The following is a 19,421-nucleotide window of genomic DNA, read 5'->3' on the forward strand; positions in this document are numbered from 1 at the left end:
CTGAGTGGGAGGGGCGTGTTGAGGGTGTGTGTGTGGGGGGGGTGTTGAGGGTGTGTGTGGGGGGGGTGTTGAGGGTGTGTGTGTGGGGGGGGTTGAGGGTGTGTGTGGGGGGGTTGAGGGTGTGTGTGTGGGGGAGGTTGAGGGTGTGTGTTGGGGGGGTGTTGAGGGTGTGTGTGTGGGGGGGGTGTTGAGGGTGTGTGTGTGGGGGAGGTTGAGGGTGTGTGTTGGGGGGGTGTTGAGGGTGTGTGTAGGGGGGGTGTTGAGGGTGTGTGTGGGGGGTGTTGAGGGTGTGTGTGGGGGGGAGGTTGAGGGTGTGTGTGTGTGGGGGGGTGTTGAGGGTGTGTGTGGGGGGTGATTGAGGGTGTGTGTGTGGGGGGGTGTTGAGGGTGTGTGTGTGTGGGGTGATTGAGGGTGTGTGTGTGGGGGGGGTTGAGGGTGTGTGTGTGGGGTAGTTTGAGGGTGTGTGTGGGAGGGGTGTTGATGGTGTGTGTGGGGGGGATTGAGGTTGTGTGTGTGTGGGGTGTGGGGTGTTCAGGGTGTGTGGGGCTGGTTGAGGGTGTTGTGGTAATACCAGGTATTGCGGTACCAGAGAAAGGAATAACCATTGGCTAGACCGTGGGGTCTACCATTGGGCAATGTACATAGCCCCGCCCTGAGAGGCGGGGTATAAGAACCAATGTCGTCCCAGCAGCCTTCACTTCTGCAACTTCGCTGCTGGGTACAGTTCTATCTGATTATATGACTCCACGTGGACTCAAGTGTATTTTGAAATTTTTCAAACAAAAATTTTTCCCGTTTTTACAACTCAACAAGGATTATACATGAAACATTATTTAAATAATATAGTGAGCTTATAACAAAACTAGAAAACAAAAAACAAATAGCAAAAACACAAAATAGTGCTCTCCCCTCCCCCCCCCTCCCCCCTGGGTTGCTGCTGCTGTCCTTCCTGTCTTTTCATTATCGTTCCACAAGATAGTCAAGGAACGGTTGCCACCGCCTGGAGAACCCCTGAGCCGATCCTCTCAACGCATATTTTATTCGTTCCAATCTTATGAACCCTGCCATGTCGTTTATCCAGGCCTCCACGCCCGGGGGCCTAGCTTCCTTCCACATAAGTAGAATCCTTCGCCGGGCTACTAGGGACGCAAAGGCCAAGATGTCGTCGGCCTCTTTCGCCTCCTGCACTCCCGGTTCTTCTGCAACCCCAAATATAGCTAACCCCCAGCCTGGCTTGACCTGGACCCCCACCACATTTGAAATGACCCTTGCCACACCCCCCCAGAACTCATGCAGTGCCGGACATGACCAGAAAATGTGTGTGTGGTTCGCCGAGCTTCCCGAGCACCTCCCACACCTGTCCTCCACCCCGAAAAACCTGTTCAGTCTTGCTCCCGTCGTATGTGCTCTATGTGGAGCTTTAAATTGAATCAGGCTAAGCCTGGCACACGAGGATGAGGAATTTACCCTACTTAGGGCATCCGCCCATAGCCCCTCCTCGATCTCTTCCCCCAGCTCTTCTTCCCATTTTCCCTTCAGCTCCTCTATCATCGCCTCCCCCTCGTCCCCCATCTCCCGGTATATTTCGGACACTTTGCCCTCTCCAACCCATGCCCCAGAAATCACTCTATCTTGGATCACTTGCGTCGGGAGCAGCGGAAATTCCCTCACCTGTTGCCTTGTATATGCCCTCACTTGCATGTATCGGAAGGCATTCCCTGGTGGCAACTTACATTTTTCTTCTTGCGCTCCCAGACTTGCAAACGTCCCGTCTATAAACAGGTCCCTCAGCTTCCTAATTCCTGCTCGCTGCCAACACTGGAATCCCCCATCTATCCTCCCCGGGACGAACCTGTGGTTATTCCTTATCGGGGACCACACCGAGGCACCCGTCACTCCCCTATGTCGCCTCCACTGCCCCCAGATCTTCAAGGTCGCCACCACCACTGGGTTTGTTGTGTACCTTTTTGGGGAGAACGGCAGCGGCGCCGTCACCAACGCTTTTAGGCTCGTTCCCTTACAGGACGCCATCTCCAGCTTCTTCCACGCTGCTCCCTCTTCCTCCCTCATCCACTTACAGACCATCGACACATTGGCGGCCCAGTAGTAGTCGCTTAGACTCGGCAGTGCCAGTCCCCCTCTGTCCCTACTGCGCTGCAGGAACCCCCTCTTTACTCTCGGGGTCTTTCCTGCCCACACAAAGCTCATAATGCTCCTGTCTATTTTTTTTAAAAAAGGCCTTTGTGACCAGGATGGGGAGGCACTGAAACACGAAAAGAAACCTCGGGAGGACCACCATTTTAACTGCCTGCACTCTGCCCGCCAGCAACAGCGGCACCATATCCCACCTCTTAAAGTCCTCCTCCATCTGCTCCACCAGTCGCGTCAGGTTAAGTCTATGCAGGGTTCCCCAGTTCCTGGCCACCTGAATCCCCAGGTATCGAAAATTCCTTACCATTCTCCTCAGCGGCAGAGCATCTATCCCCCTGCCCTGTTCTCTGGGGTGCATCACAAAAAGCTCGCTCTTCCCCATATTTAGTTTGTATCCCGAGAACTCTCCAAACTCCCTAAGTATCTGCATTACCTCTGGCATCCCCTCTACCGGGTCTGCTACATATAGCAGTAGATCATCTGCGTAAAGCGACACTCGGTGTTCCTCTCCCCCTCTAAGCACCCCCCTCCACTTCTTAGAATCCCTCAGCGCTATGGCCAGTGGTTCAATTGCCAACGCGAACAGTAACGGGGACAGGGGACACCCTTGTCTTGTACCCCTATGTAGTCAAAAGTATCCCGATCTTTGCCTGTTTGTAACGACGCTTGCCATCGGGGCCCCATATAAGAGTCTGACCCATCTAATAAACCCCTCACCAAACCCAAACCTCTTCAGCACCTCCCACAGATAGTCCCACTCCACCCTATCGAATGCCTTCTCTGCATCCATCGCCGCCACTATCTCTGCCTCCCCTTCCGGTGGGGGCGTCATCATCACCCCCAGCAACCTTCGTACATTAACATTTAGTTGTCTCCCCTTTACAAACCCTGTCTGATCGTCATGCACCACCCCTGGGACACAATCCTCTATCCTTGTCGCCATCACTTTGGCCAGCAGTTTGGCGTCTACACTTAGGAGTGAGATGGGCCTGTATGACCCGCACTGCAGCGGGTCTTTGTCTCGTTTCAGGATTAGCGATATCGTCGCCTCCGACATTGTCGGGGGTAGCATCCCTCTTTCCTTAGCCTCATTAAAGGTTCTCGCCAAAAGCGGGGCCAACAGGTCCATATACTTCCTGTAGAATTCCACCGGAAACTCATCTCGTCCCGGGGCCTTCTCTGCCTGCATGTTCCCCAGTCCTTTAATCACCTCATCCACCTCAATTAACACCCCCAGACCTGCCACCTCCTGCCCCTCCACCTCCGGGAACCTCAGCTGGTCCAGAAAGTGTAGCATTCCTTCTTTTCCACCCGGGGTTGGGACTTGGATAGCCTCTCATAGAAGGTCTTGAACACCTCGTTCACTTTCCCTGCTCTCTGCTCCATATTTCCCGTTTCGTCCCTAACTCCCCCGATCTCTCTCGCCGCCATCCTCTTCCGAAGTTGTTGGGCCAGCAGCCGGCTCGCCTTTTCCCCATTCCTCCACTGTGCCTCTGCCTTTCCCGTGGTCAGCAGGTCAAACTCCGTCTGTAGTCTTCGTCTTTCTCTGTATAGCCCTTCGTCTGGGGCCTCTGCATATTTTTTATCCACCCTCAAAATTTCCCCCACTAATCTCTCTCTTTCTTTGCCCTCTTGTTTCCCCTTGTGGGCTCTGATGGAGATCAGCTCTCCTCTAACCACCGCCTTCAGCGCTTCCCATACTACCCCCACCTGAACCTCCCATCGTCGTTGACCTCCAGGTATCGCTCAATACACCCCGTCACCCTTCCGCAGACCCCCTCGTCCGCCAGTAGTCCCATATCTAGTCGCCAGAGTGGGCGCTGCTCCCTTTCCTCTCCTAGTTCTAGATCCACCCAATGTGGGGCGTGATCTGAAACGGCTATGGCCGAGTACTCCATTCCTGCCACCTTCGGGATCAGCGCCCTTCCCAAAACGAAAAGGTCTATCCGGGAGTATACCTTGTGGACGTGGGAGAAAAAAGAGAACTCTTTACCCATCGGCCTGGCGAATCTCCACGGATCCACTCCCCCCATTTGTTCCATAAATCCCTTAAGCACCTTGGCCGCTGCCGGCCTTCTCCCGGTTCTGGATCTGGACCGGTCTAACCCTGGATCCAGCACTGTGTTAAAGTCCCCCCCCCCCCCCATTATCAAATTTCCCACCTCCAGGTCCGGGATACGTCCCAGCATTCGCTTCATGAATCCCGCGTCATCCCAGTTCGGGGCATATACATTCACCAGCACAACCGCCTCTCCCTGCAATCTACCACTCACCATCACATATCTGCCCCCACTGTCCACCACTATATTCTTAGCCTCGAATGATACACGTTTCCCCACCAATATTGCCACCCCTCTGTTTTTCGCGTCCAACTCTGAGTGGAATACCTGTCCCACCCATCCTTTTCTTAGTCTAACCTGATCTGCCACCTTCAGGTGCGTCTCCTGGAGCATGACTACGTCCGCCTTCAGTCTCTTTAAGTGCGCAAACACCCGTGCCCTCTTAATCGGCCCATTTAAACCTCTCACATTCCACGTGATCAGCCGGATTAGGGGGCCATTCACCCGCCCCCCCCCTCGTCGACTAGCCATCCCCTTTTTTAGGCCATCTCCTCATCCAGGTCCCGTGCACCCGTCTGTCCCCCAGGCAGCGCCCTCCTGCCCCGACCACCTCATCTCTTACCAGCGCCCCCTTGCACTCAGCAGCAGCAACCCAGTTAATCCCTCCCCCCCCCGCTAGATCCCCCTCTTGCTTGATTACACCCCCATATTGCTTCCGGAAGTCAGCTAACTCTGGCTGACCTCGGCTTCCCCCGCTCACTCATTGACCTCCCTGCATGTGAGGCTCCCTTCCTTCCTGCGCCCGTTTTCCCGCTATAATTTCCATAGCGCGGGAAAATACCCGCGCTTTCCTCTCGGCCCCGCCCCCTATGGCGCAGTTCCCTCATTCCCCTTCCCTGTCCCTTTTCCCACCAGCGCCCACATTTCTTCGTGTCCCCCCCATCGGGGGGAGAAAAATTCCCTTGCGTACGCCCCCGCATGCACCGCGCCCCCCTGGGCTGCGTGGCACCCCGCCGCAGCAGATCCCCAGACTTACCCGCTTAACCCCCAGACTTACCCGCTAACTCCGCAGGCCTGCGCGGCAAGGCGCCCCGCTACTGCCGCTGGCCAACGCTGCTTCTTCTGCGGCCAGGCGAATCACCCGCACGCGCGCTGCCCGGCCCACACCGTCACCTGCAAAGGGTGCGGCAAGAAAGGCCACGATGCCGCGGTCTGCCTCGCCCGCGCGGTGAACGCGGTGTCCAATGACTACCCTCAGCCATTCCTCCAGCCGCCCGCTGCGCAACCACAGCCGTTCTTCCACGTCCCGACCATCCCAGGCCCGCCGCCGCACTCCCTTTTCCCAGCCCCGCCGGCCCAACGCGCACCGCAGTCTTTGCCCCGCCAGGCAGCGTCGCAGGCGCAGCCATTTGTCCCCCCGGCAACCATGCTGGAGGAGTGCGCGCAGCCATTTTGTCCCTCGCTGGTCCAATCGTTGGGGTCTCCGTCCCCGAACTCCATGGGCGATCCCTGGCTGGCGCCATCTTGGATGGGGCCTCAAGCCCCCAGCGCGGCTGGCTATGTGCTGCCGGACCAAAACCCCTTGCTGCAGCTGGCCTCCGCCACACTGGAGCAGCATGCGCCACCAGTTTGCTCCTCCCCGCCGCCATCTTCCGAGTCACTGGACTCCACGTGCGATCCATGGCCGGCGCCATCTTGGATGGGGCCTCAAGCCCCCAGCGCGGCTGGCTACACGCTGCCCGACCAAAACCCTTTGCTGCAGCTGGCCTCCGCCTCGAGGGAGCAGAGTGCACCGCCATTTTGTCCCTCCCCGCCGCCATTTTGTTTCTCCCCGCCGCCATCTTCGGAGTCCCCGGACTCCATGTGCGATCCATGGACGGCGCCATCTTGGATGGGGCCTCAAGACCCCAACACGGCTGACGATGCGCTGCCCGATCTTCACTCCTTGCTGCAGCTGGCCTTCATTACCCTGGACCAGAGTCGGCCCCGAACGCTAGCAAAGGCCACCACGACGATCGGCATCAACGGCCACGTGACGTCATACCTCATCGACTCCGGGAGCACGGAGAGCTTCGTCCACCCCGGCACGGTAAGGCGCTGTTCTCTGGTCACCTACCCCACCCAACAAAGGATCTCCCTGGCCTCCGGGTCACACGCGGTGCAGATAAAAGGGTTCTGCCTCGCGAACCTCACCGTCCAAGGCAGGGAATTCCGCAATTTCCGCCTATACATGCTGCCGCACCTCTGCGCAGCCACCCTTCTGGGACTGGATTTCCAGTGCCACCTACAAAGCCTTACTTTTAAATTTGGCGGCCCTATACCCCCCCTTACTGTTTGCGGCCTCGCGACCCTTAAGGTCGACCCGCCTTCCCTGTTTGCGAACCTCACCCCGGATTGCAAACCCGTCGCCACCAGGAGCAGACGGTACAGCGCCCAGGACCGGACCTTCATCAGGTCCGAGGTTCAAAGGCTGCTGAAGGAAGGGGTCATCAAAGCGAGCAACAGCCCCTGGAGGGCTCAAGGAGTGGTGGTAAAGACCGGGGAGAAGCATAGGATGGTCATCGACTATAGCCAGACCATCAACCGGTTTACGCAACTGGACGCGTACCCCCTCCCCCGAATTGCCGACCTGGTAAACAGGATCGTGCAATACAAAGTCTTCTCCACGGTGGATCTCAAGTCTGCCTACCACCAGCTACCCCTCCGTAATAGCGACCGCCAGTACACTGCCTTCGAAGCAGATGGGCGGCTCTACCACTTTTTAAGGGTTCTCTTCGGTGTCACAAACGGGGGTCTCGGTCTTCCAGCGTGAGATGGACCGAATGGTTGACCGGTACGGCTTACACACAATGTTCCCGTATCTTGACAACGTCACCATCTGCGGCCATGACCAGCAGGACCACGACACCAACCTCCGTAAATTTCTCCAGACCGCGCACCTCCTGAATCTGACCTACAATAAGGAGAAGTGCGTGTTTAGCACCGACCGTCTAGCCATCCTAGGCTACGTAGTGCGAAATGGAGTCATAGGCCCCGACCCCGAACGCATGCGCCCCCTTATGGAGTTCCCCCTCCCTCACTGCCCCAAAAAGCGCCCCTAAAACGCTGCCTCGGCTTCTTTAGCTACTATGCACAATGGGTCCCTAATTACGCCGACAAGACTCGACCCCTAATCCAATCCACAACCTTCCCCCTGTCGACGGAGACCCGCCATGCCTTCTGACGCATCAAAGCGGACATTGCAAAAGCCACGATGCGCGCCATCGACGAGTCCCTCCCCTTCCAGGTCGAGAGCGACGCGTCTGACGTAGCTCTGGCCGCCACCCTCAACCAAGCAGGCAGGCCCGTGGCTTTCTTCTCCCGCACTCTCCATGCCTCTGAAATTCGCCACTCCTCGGTCGAAAAGGAGGCCCAGGCCATAGTAGAAGCTGTGCAACACGGGAGGCATTACCTGGCCGGCAGGAGATTCACTCTCCTCACGGACCAATGGTCGGTGGCCTTCATGTTCTATAATGCACAGCAGGGCAAGATTAAGAACGACAAGATCTTGCGGTGGAGGATCGAACTCTCCACCTTCAATTACGAGATCTTGTATCGTCCCGGGAAGCTGAACGAGGCTCCTGATGCCCTATCCCGCAGCACTTGTGCCACCGCACAAGTAGACCGCCTCCGAGCCCTCCACGAGGACCTCTGCCACCCGGGAGTCACCCGGTTCTTCCATTTTGTTCAGTCCCAGAACCTGCCTTACTCCATCGAGGAGGTCAGGACTGTCACCAGGGACTGCCGAATCTGCGCGGAGTGCAAACCACACTTCTACGGACCAGAGAGGGCGCATCTGATAAAGGCTTCCCGTCCCTTTGAACGCCTCAGCATGGACTTCAAAGGCCCCCTCCCCTCCACCGACCGCAACACGTATTTCCTGAACGTGATTGATGAGTACTCCCGGTTCCCATTCGCCATCCCCTGCCCGGACATGACCACAACCACCGTTATCAAGGCCCTCCAAACTATTTTTACACTGTTCGTTTTCCCCGCATACATCCACAGTGATAGGGGGTCCTCCTTTATGAGTGACGAGCTGCGCCAGTTCCTGCTTAGCAAAGGCATCGCCTCGAGCAGGATGACCAGCTACAACCCCCGGGGAAACGGGCAGGTAGAAAGGGAGAACGGAACGGTCTGGAAGACCGTCCTGCTGGCCCTTCGGTCCAGGAATCTCCCAGTCTCCCGCTGGCAAGAAGTCCTCCCAGTGGCCCTGCACTCCATTCGGTCACTGCTATGTACTACCATGAACCAGACACCTCATGAACGTCTCCTTGTTTTCCCCAGGAAGTCCTCCTCGGGGACCTCTCTCCCAACCTGGCTAGCAACACCCGGAACTGTCCTGCTGCGGAAACATGCAAGGGCGCACAAGTCGGACCCGCTGGTCGAAAGGGTCCACCTGCTGCATGCCAACCCCCAGTACGCCTACGTAGCGTTCCCCGACGGACGCCAAGATACGGTCTCCCTCCGGGACCTGGCGCCCGCCGGAGCCCCACGCGCGCCCGAGCCACTGTCCCCCCCCCCCGTCCCCCCCCGTACCTGACCGGGGGTCAGTACTGCCGGCAGAACCCCGACCCAGAGCCGAGCAGGCACCGACACCCCCTATAGGCACCCCTCCCTTCCGCCCATTTTTTGACCTTACAGCGCCACCTAGGGATGAGGAAACTGCCTGGGAGGAAGACACCACGTTCCCGGAGTCACTACTGCCGGGGCCCTCACCAGGATCGCCGCTGAAACTCAGACGCTCCAGGAGGACGACCAGGCCGCCCGATCGTCTGATTGCAGCACCATGAAGAAAATTAACAACGCAAGAACTTTCTCCGCAACCCTCGATAGCATGGTACCTGCAATACCTGGTCCTACCATGAAAAGGCGACAGTATTACTGGCCATCACCCCGCTGACTCTTTTTTTAACAGGGGGTGAATGTGGTAATACTAGGAATTGCAGTACCAGAGAGAGAAATAACCATTGGCTAGACCGCGTGGTTTACCATTGGGCAATGTACATAGCCCCGCCCTGAGAGGCGCGGTATAAGAACCAATGCCGCCCAGCAGCCTTCACTTCTGTAACTTCGCTGCTGGGTACAGTTCTATCTGATTAAAGCTGAATCGATATGACTCCACGTGGACTCAAGCGTATTGATTGTGTATCAGGTGTGTGTGTGGGGGGGGAATTGAGGGTGTGTGTGGGGGTGGGGTTGAGGGTGTGTGTGGGGGTGGGGTTGAGGGTGTGTGTGGGGGTGGGGTTGAGGGTGTGTGTGGGGGTGGTGTTGAGGGTGTGTGTGGGGGTGGGGTTGAGGGTGTGTGTGGGGGTGGGGTGGAGGGTGTGTGTGGGGGTGGGGTTTAGGGTGTGTGTGGGGGTGGGGTTGAGGGTGTGTGTGGGGGTGGGGTTGAGGGTGTGTGTGGGGTTGAGGGTGGGGGTGGGATTGAGGGTGGGGGTGGGGTTCAGGGTGGGGGTGAGGGTGGGGGTGGGGTTGAGGGTGGGGGTGGGGTTGAGGGTGTGTGTGGGGGCGGGGTTGAGGGTGTGTGTGTGGGTGGGGTTGAGAGTTTGTGGGGGTGGGGTTGAGGGTGTGTGCGGGGCGGGGTTGAGGGTGTGTGCGTGGGCGGGGTTGTGGGTGTGTGCGGGGGCGGGGTTGAGGGTGTGTGGGGGCGGGGTTGAGGGTGTGTGCGGGGGCGGGGTTGAGGGTGTGTGCGGGGGCGGGGTTAAGGGTGTGTGGGGGCGGGGTTGAGGGTGTGTGCTGGGGCGGGGTTGAGGGTGTGTGCGGGGGCGGGGTTGAGGGTGTGTGCGGGGGCGGGGTTGAGGCTGTGTGTGTGTGGGGGATTGAGGATGTGTGTGGGGGTGGGGTTGAGGGTGGGGTTGACGGTGTGTGGGGGCGGGGTTGAGGGTGTGTGCGGGGGCGGGGTTGAAGATGTGTGTGGGGGCGGGGTTGAGGGTGTGTGCGAGGGCGGGGTTGAAGCTGTGTGCGGGGGCGGGGTTGAGGGTGTGTGCGGGGGCGGGGTTGAGGGTGTGTGCGGGGGCAGGGTTGAGGGTGTGTGCGGGGGTGGGGTTGAGGGTGTGTGTGGGGGCGGGATGAGGTTGAGGGTGTGTGTGAGGGGGGGTTGAGGGTGTGTATGGGGGGGTGAGGTTGAGGGTGTGCGTGAGGGGGGTTTGAGGGTGTGTGTGAGGGGGGTTGAGGGTGTGTGTCGGGGGGAGGTTGAGGGTGTGTGTGGGGGGGAGGTTGAGGGTGTGTGTGAGGGGGGTTGAGGGTGTGTGTAGGGGAGGTTGAGGGTGTGTGTGAGGGGAGACTGAGGGTGTGTGTGGGGGCGGGAGAAGGTTGAGGGCGTGTGTGGGGGCGGGAGGAGGTTGTGGGTGTGTGTGGGGGGGGTTGAGGGTGTGTGTGAGGGGGTTTGAGGGTGTGTGTCGGGAGGAGGTTGAGGGTGTGTGTCGGGGGAGGTTGAGGGTGTGTGTCGGGGGGAGGTTGAGGGTGTGTGTGTGTGGGCGGGAGGAGATTGTGGGTGTGTGTGAGGGGGGTTGAGGGTGTGTGTGAGGGGGTTTGAGGGTGTGTGTCGGGAGGAGGTTGAGGGTGTGTGTGAGGGCGGTTGAGGGTGTGTGTCGGGGGAGGTTGAGGGTGTGTGTGGGGGCGGGAGGAGGTTGAGGGTGTGTGTGAGGGGGTTGAGGGTGTGTGTGAGGGGGGTTGAAGGTGTGTGTTGGGGGAGGTTGAGGGTGTGTGTGGGGGGGGAGGAGGTTGAGGGTGTGTGTGAGGGGGTTGAGGGTGTGTGTGAGGGGGGTTGAGGGTGTGTGTGAGGGGGGTTGAGGGTGTGTGTCGCGGGAGGTTGAGGGTGTGTGTCGGGGGGATTGAGGGTGTGTGTGAGGGGGGTTGAGGGTGTGTGTCGGGGGGAGGTTGAGGGTGTGTGTGGGGGCAGGAGGATGTTGAGGGTGTGTGTGAGGGGGTTGAGGGTGTGTGTCAGGGGGATTGAGGGTGTGTGTGAGGGGGGTTGAGGGTGTGTGTCGGGGGAGGTTGAGGGTGTGTGTGGGGGCGGGAGGAGGTTGAGGGTCTGTGTACAGAAACTGAAGGAACAGGGAGGACATGGTCTGAAAACAGGGCAGGAATAACGTCTGAAATGTTGGAAGGAAATAAAATCTATCCCTCAGCAAACCTCTGGAGACAGAGATACGGCTGTGGGGTTTTGTTTGCAATGTATTTGCCAAGGATATGTCCCCGTAAAATAAGCAAACAAGCAACTTAATTTCAATTGCATTGTTAATTAATAAGAGGACTTTATTAACTCTCTCTCTGCTATTCCGGTTGTCCTGTTTTGTACTAAAGCGGGGACCAATCTAAAATACATACGTGCCTGTATGTCTTGATCTACAATATAATTTAAGAATTACTCTATCTATATCATCAATACTCCCCTACAAGATTACATTCAGCGGAACAGGAGTAGACCATTCAGCCCCTCGAGTCTGTCCTGCCATGCAATGAGGTCATGGCTGCTCTGTGGCCAATATGCCTTTGGCTCATATCTCTTAATATCTTTGTTTAACAAAATTGAAACTGTTCTAGCTTTGACTGCTGCTTGTGGGAGGGTGGTTCAAATCTCTCCCACACTGAGTGGGAAGAAACGCGTCCACTTCCACTGATTTGCGGTACATTTCCTGTGATTCCAGGTATTGTCGCTCTCCAGCCTTTGGTATTGTGGAACACACCATCTCCCTTCACTAGCCTTTCTTTGACGCCATCATCCACAAATGTTGGGTCACACCGTCCATTACACTGAGACACCCAATACTCTTAACCTCTCCACTGCCCCAGTGTTGTCAGCCCGATTCTCCATCCAGTCTTAATTTTGTGCAGCTAAAAACTGACAAGGCTGCAACCATTTTCTGTATGCTACTCCTCTTACCCCATCTCCAATCCTATGATTCCACCCACTTCCCCAGACCCTGTTTGCAACATTAGTGTCCTGTTCAACCCCATTCCGCATTCCCTCCATCTCAAAGTTCAGTTGCGTCCAGGCCCATGGCATCACTCATCCTTCCCCATTGCTGCTCAGAACTTCATCCCAGCCTTTGAAACCTTTGGATCCGACTATTCTAATGTTCCCTCGGCCATTCACCCCCTCCATCCTGTCCCAACTTCAACTCATTCACAGTATGTAGATTGTCCAACCAGAGGAGGGACAATATTGGATTTAGTACTGGGTAATGAACCAGGGCAAGTGATAGATTTGTTAGTGGGGGAGCATTTTGGAGATAGTGACCACAATTCTGTGACTTTCACTTTAGTAATGGAGAGGGATAGGTACGTGCAACAGGGCAAGGTTTACAATTGGGGGAAGGGTAAATACGATGTTGTCAGACAAGAATTGAAGTGCATAAGTTGGGAACATAGGCTGGCAGGGAAGGACACAAATGAAATGTGGAACTTGTTCAAGGAACAGGTGCTACGTGTCCTTGATATGTATGTCCCTGTCAGGCAGGGAAGAGATGGTCGAGTGAGGGAACCATGGTTGACAAGAGAGGTTGAATGTCTTGTTAAGAGGAAAAAGGTGACTTATGTAAGGCTGAGGAAACAAGGTTCAGACAGGGCATTGGAGGGATACAAGATAGCCAGGAGGGAACTGAAGAAAGGGATTAGGAGAGCTAAGAGAGGGCATGAACAATCTTTGGCGGGTAGGATCAAGGAAAACCCCAAGGCCTTTTACACATATGTGAGAAATATGAGAATGACTAGAGCGAGGGTAGGTCCGATCAAGGACAGTAGCGGGAGATTGTGTATTGAGTCTGAAGAGATAGGCGAGGTCTTGAATGAGTACTTTTCTTCTGTATTTACAAATGAGAGGGGCGATATTGTTGGAGAGGACAGTGTGAAACAGATTGGTAAGCTCGAGGAAATACTTGTTAGGAAGGAAGATGTGTTGGGCATTTTGAAAAACTTGAGGATAGACAAGTCCCCCGGGCCTGACGGGTTATATCCAAGGATTCTATGGGAAGCAAGAGATGAAATTGCAGAGCCGTTGGCAATTATCTTTTCGTCCTCACTGTCAACAGGGGTGGTACCAGGGGATTGGAGAGTGGCGAATGTCGTGCCCCTGTTCAAAAAAGGGACTAGGGATAACCCTGGGAATTACAGGCCAGTTAGTCTTACTTCGGTGGTCGGCAAAGTAATGGAAAGGGTACTGAAGGATAGGATTTCTGAGCATCTGGAAAGACACTGCTTGATTAGGGATAGTCAGCACGGATTTGTGAGGGGTAGGTCTTGCCTTACAAATCTTATTGAATTCTTTGAGGAGGTGACCAAGCATGTGGATGAAGGTAAAGCAGTGGATGTAGTGTACATGGATTTTAGTAAGGCATTTGATAAAGTTCCCCATGGTAGGCTTCTGCACAAAGTAAGGAGGCATGGGATAGTGGGAAATTTGGCCAGTTGGATAACGAACTGGCTAACCGATAGAAGTCAGAGAGTGGTGGTGGATGGCAAATATTCAGCCTGGATCCCAGTTACCAGTGGTGTACCGCAGGGATCAGTTCTGGGTCCTCTGCTGTTTGTGATTTTCATTAATGACTTGGATGAGGGAGTTGAAGGGTGGGTCAGTAAATTTGCAGACGATACGAAGATTGGTGGAGTTGTGGATAGTAAGGAGGGCTGTTGTCGGCTGCAAAGAGACATAGATAGGATGCAGAGCTGGGCTGAGAAGTGGCAGATGGAGTTTAACCCTGAAAAGTGTGAGGTTGTCCATTTTGGAAGGACAAATATGAATGCGGAATACAGGGTTAACGGTAGAGTTCTTGGCATTGTGGAGGAGCAGAGAGACCTTGGGGTCTATGTTCATACATCTTTGAAAGTTGCCACTCAAGTGGATAGAGCTGTTAAGAAGGCCTATGGTGTGCTCGCGTTCATTAACAGAGGGATTGAATTTAAGAGCCGTGAGGTGATGATGCAGCTGTACAAAACTTTGGTAAGGCCACATTTGGAGTACTGTGTACAGTTCTGGTCGCCTCATTTTAGGAAGGATGTGGAAGCTCTGGAAAAGGTGCAAAGAAGATTTACCAGGATGTTGCCTGGAATGGAGAGTAGGTCTTACGAGGAAAGGTTGAGGGTGCTAGGCCTTTTCTCATTAGAGCGGAGAAGGATGAGGGGCGACTTGATAGAGGTTTATAAGATGATCAGGGGAATAGATAGAGTAGACAGTCAGAGACTTTTTCCCCAGGTGGAACACACCATTACAAGGGGACATAAATTTAAGGTGAAAGGTGGAAGATATAGGAGGGATATCAGAGGTAGGTTCTTTACCCAGAGAGTAGTGGGGGCATGGAATGCACTGCCTGTGGAAGTAGTTGAGTCGGAAACATTAGTGACCTTCAAGCAGCTGTTGGATAGGTACATGGATTACGGGAAAATTATATAGTGTAGATTTATTTGTTCTTAAGGGCAGCACGGTAGCATTGTGGATAGCACAATTGCTTCACAGATCCATGGTCCCAGGTTCGATTTCGGCTTGGGTCATTGTCTGTGCGGAGTCTGCACGTCCTCCCCGTGTCTGCGTGGGTTTCCTCCGGGTGCTCCGGTTTCCTCCCACAGTCCAAAGATGTGCGGGTTAGGTGAATTGGCCAATGATAAATTGCCCTTAATGTCCAAATTGCCCTTGGTGTTGGGTGGAGGTGTTGAGTTTGGGTAGGGTGCTCTTTTCAAGAGCTGGTGCAGACTCAGTGGGGCCGAATGGCCTCCTTCTGCACTGTAGATTCAATGATAATCTATGATTAATCTAGGACAAAGGTTCGGCACAACATCGTGGGCCGAAGGGCCTGTTCTGTGCTGTATTTTCTATGTTCTATGTTCTATGTTCATTCAGATCCCTGCCAAATGATTATCCATCCCATGTCAAGCCCCATTCACCCATCATTCGTGTTCTCAATGACCTTCATAGATTATCATAGAATTTACAGTGCAGAAGGAGGCCATTCGGCCCATCGAGTCTGCAGCAGCTCTTGGAAAGAGCACCCTACCCAAGGTCAACACCTCCACCCTATCCCCATAACCCAGTAACCCCACCCAACACTAAGGGCAATTTTGGACACAATAACGGCAATTTATCGCGGCCAATCCACCTAACCTGCACATCTTTGGACTGTGGGAGGAAACCGGAGCACCCGGAGGAAACCCATGCCCACACGGGGAGGATGTGCAGACTCCGCACAGACAGTGACTCAAGCCGGAATCGAACCTGGGACCCTGGAGATGTGAAGCAATTGTGCTATCCACAATGCTACCGTGCTACCAATCAGCCCCCTGTCCACCAACACCTCAAATGTAAAAAAGTGTGATGCATTTCGGGATGACTAACAAGGCGAGGGAATACACAATGAATGGTAGTACTCTAGGAGGTAGAGAGGACCAGAGGGATTTTGGGAGGTGTGTCCTAAACACAGCAAGACAGGTAGATAAAGTAGCTAAGGAGGCGTATGGGAGCCTGTATTAGCTGAGGCACGGAATATAAGAGGCATAGAATATAAGAATGGGGAGATTGCGATGGAACAGTATAAAACGCTCATTAGGCCACAGCTAGAGTACCGTGTGCAGTTCTGGTCGCCACACTATAGGAAGGATGTGATTGCATTAGTAAATGTGCAGACGAGATTCACCAGGATGTTGTCGGGGTTGGAGCGTTTCAGCTATGAAGAGAGGCTGGTAAAGCTGGGATTATTGGTCACCTTAGAGCAGAGAAGATTCAGGGGGACTGAATTGAGGTGTACAAAAGTATGAAGGGTATAGATAGGGTAGATAGGAAGAAACGTTTTTTCCTCAGTTGAAGGGTCAATAACCAGGGGGCATAGATTTAAGGGAAGGGGCCGGAGAATTAGAGGGGATTTGAGGGAAATCTTTTTCACCCAGAGGGGGGTGGGAATCTGGAACTCGCTGCCTGAAAGGGTGGTAGAGGCGGCTTTTAGGTGAATTTAGGTGCTGGCAACATGGTGGCGTAGTGGTTAGCACTGCTGCCTCACGGCGCTACGCACCCGGGTTCAATCCGTGTGGAGTTTGCACATTCTCCCCGTGTCTGCGTGGGTATCACCCCCACAACCCAAAAAGATGTGCAGGGTAGGTGGATTGGCCACGCTAAATTGCCCCTTAATTGGAAAAAGGAATTGTGTACTCTAAATTTATAAAAAAGAAAAATGCCTTTAAATGCCCAGTCAAGGACAGGGTTGGGAAGTTGTGTGTGGAGTCTGAAGAGATAGGCGAGATACTAAATGAATATTTTTCGTCAGTATTCACTCAGGAAAAAGAGAATGTTGTGGAGGAGAATGCTGAGACCCAGGCTATTAGAATAGATGGCATTGAGGTACGTAGGGAAGAGGTGTTGGCAATTCTGGACAGGCTGAAAATAGATAAGTCCCCGGGGCCTGATGGTATTTATCCTAGGATTCTCTGGGAAGCCAGGGAAGAGATTGCTGAGCCTTTGGCTTTGATTTTTATGTTATTATTGGCTACAGGAATAGTGCCAGAGGACTGGAGGATAGCAAATGTGGTCCCTTTGTTCAAGAAGGGGAGTAGAGACAACCCCGGCAACTATAGACCGGTGAGCCTCACGTCTGTTGTGGGTAAAGTCTTGGAGGGGATTATAAGAGACATGATTTATAATCATCTAGATAGGAATAATATGATTGGGGATAGTCAGCATGGCTTTGTGAAGGGTAGGTCATGCCTCACAAACCTTATCGAGTTCTTTGAGAAGGTGACTGAACAGGTAGACGAGGGTAGAGAAGTTGATGAGGTGTATATGGATTTCAGTAAAGCGTTTGATAAGGTTCCCCACGGTAGGCTATTGCAGAAAATACAGAGGCTGGGGATTGAGGGTGATTTAGAGATGTGGATCAGAAATTGGCTAGCTGAAAGAAGACAGAGGGTGGTGGTTGATGGGAAATGTTCAGAATGGAGTTCAGTTACACGTGGCGTACCACAAGGATCTGTTCTGGGGCCGTTGCTGTTTGTCATTTTTATAAATGACCTAGAGGAGGGCGCAGAAGGGTGGGTGAGTAAATTTGCAGACAACACTAAAGTCGGTGGTGTTGTCGACGGTGCGGAAGGATGTTGCAGGTTACAGAGGGACATAGATAAGCTGCAGAGCTGGGCTGGGAGGTGGCAAATGGAGTTTAATGTAGAGAAGTGTGAGGTGATTCACTTTGGAAGGAATAACAGGAATGCGGAATATTTGGCTAATGGTAAAATTCTTGGAAGTGTGGATGAGCAGAAGGATCTCGGTGTCCATGTACATAGATCCCTGAAAGTTGCCACCCAGATTGATAGGGTTGTGAAGAAGGTCTATGGTGTGTTGGCCTTTATTGGTAGAGGGATTGAGTTCCGGAGTCATGAGGTCATGTTGCAGCTGTACAAAACTCTGGTACGGCCGCATTTGGAGTATTGCGTACAGTTCTGGTCACCTCATTATAGGAAGGACGTGGAAGCTTTGGAACGGGTGCAGAGGAGATTTACCAGGATGTTGCCTGGTATGGAGGGAAAATCTTATCAGGAAAGGCTGATGGACTTGAGGTTGTTTTCGTTAGAGAGGTTAAGAGACTTAATAGAGGCATACAAAATGATCAGAGGGTTAGATAGGGTGGACAGTGAGAGCCTTCTCCCGCGGATGGAAATGGCTAGCACGAGGGGACATAGCCTTGAACTGAGGGGTAATAGATATAGGACAGAGGTCAGAGGTAGGTTCTTTACGCAAAGAGTGGTGAGGCCATGGAATGCCCTACCTGCAACAGTAGTGAACTCGCCAACATTGAGGGCATTTAAACGTTTATTGGATAAACATATGGATGCTAATGGCATAGTGTAGGTTAGATGGCTTTTGTTTTTTTGACTTTCCATGTCGGTGCAACATCGTGGGCCGAAGGGCCTGTACTGCGCTGTATCGTTCTATGTTCTATGAGCACCTGAAATACCTTAGCATACAAGGCTATAGATCAAGTGCTGGAAAATGTGATTAGGATAGGTGCTTGGTGGCTGGCACTGACACGATGGGCTGAAGGACCTCTTTCTGTGCTGTACAACTCTGTGATTCTGTCATCCTTGTGATTAGATCCCTTCTGGACCTCACCATTCGCATTCCTGCATACTCTTCCAGCTTTAAACCTGCTCCTTGCCCCAACTCTGGAATCTTGTGCATACATTACCTTGTTGGAACTGCCATCTTCCAGATGAGATGGTAAAACCAAGGCCTTGTCCTCTCTCTCTCTCAGATGGAATTAAAAGACCCTGTAAGATGATTCAATGAAAAGTAGGCAAACTCCCCTTGGTGCCCTAGCCAAACATCACTCGGCAGATTTACCGGCCATTATCAGTTGCTTCTCGGTACTTGCAGTCCATCCTGTTTCCTCCATTTTAACAGTGACTTTATGAAATACTGAATTATTTGTGAAGTGCCTTGGAATGTCCTGAGGTAATGAATGCTGCTCTAAACATTCAGCTTCGGACCTGAGGAATAAAGTACAGAAACCAAGAAGTTATGCTAAATCTATCTGAAACACAAATTTGAAACCAGGTGGAGTATTGTGCCAAATTCTGGGTACAACATTTCAGGAAATTTGTGAAGACTTTGGAAAGTGTGCAAAGAGATTTACTGGAATGGTTCTGTTGTTGAGGGATTGCAGTTATTTGGACAAGTCAGAGCAGCTGGAGATGATTGCCTTAGAGCTGAGAAGGCTAAGAAGAGATTTCATAGAGACGTTTTAAATCATCAAGTGTTCAGATAGAGTAAATGGAGAAGAGTCAACGACCAGGGGCACAGATTTCAGCTCATTGATATAAAACTAGAGGTGATACGAAGAAAATCATTTTGACTCAACGAGTGGTTGAGATTTGGAGTAAGGTGATGGATACAGATTCAATCGTGGTCTTCAAGAGGGATAGGATAACCAATAGATCGAGAAAAATATTCCAGGTTTATGGAGGAATGGTACTAACTGGATTACTTTGCACAAGAACCATTGTAGACTCAATGTGTCAAAAAGCTATCTTATGGGTTGTACTAGTCTATACTTCCTTTGCTTTCCTTTCTACATGTATTCTAGCTCAGATATCTACATGCTTCCAAGGTTTATTGGATAGTCAAGTTAGCTTACCATGAAGCCTCATCAGGTCAAGAATCAAGATTACAATCAGCATTTATGTTACGTACTGGGG

The sequence above is a fragment of the Scyliorhinus torazame genome, chromosome 19 (genome assembly GCF_047496885.1).
Source record: "Scyliorhinus torazame isolate Kashiwa2021f chromosome 19, sScyTor2.1, whole genome shotgun sequence".
Lineage (NCBI taxonomy): Eukaryota > Metazoa > Chordata > Chondrichthyes > Carcharhiniformes > Scyliorhinidae > Scyliorhinus > Scyliorhinus torazame.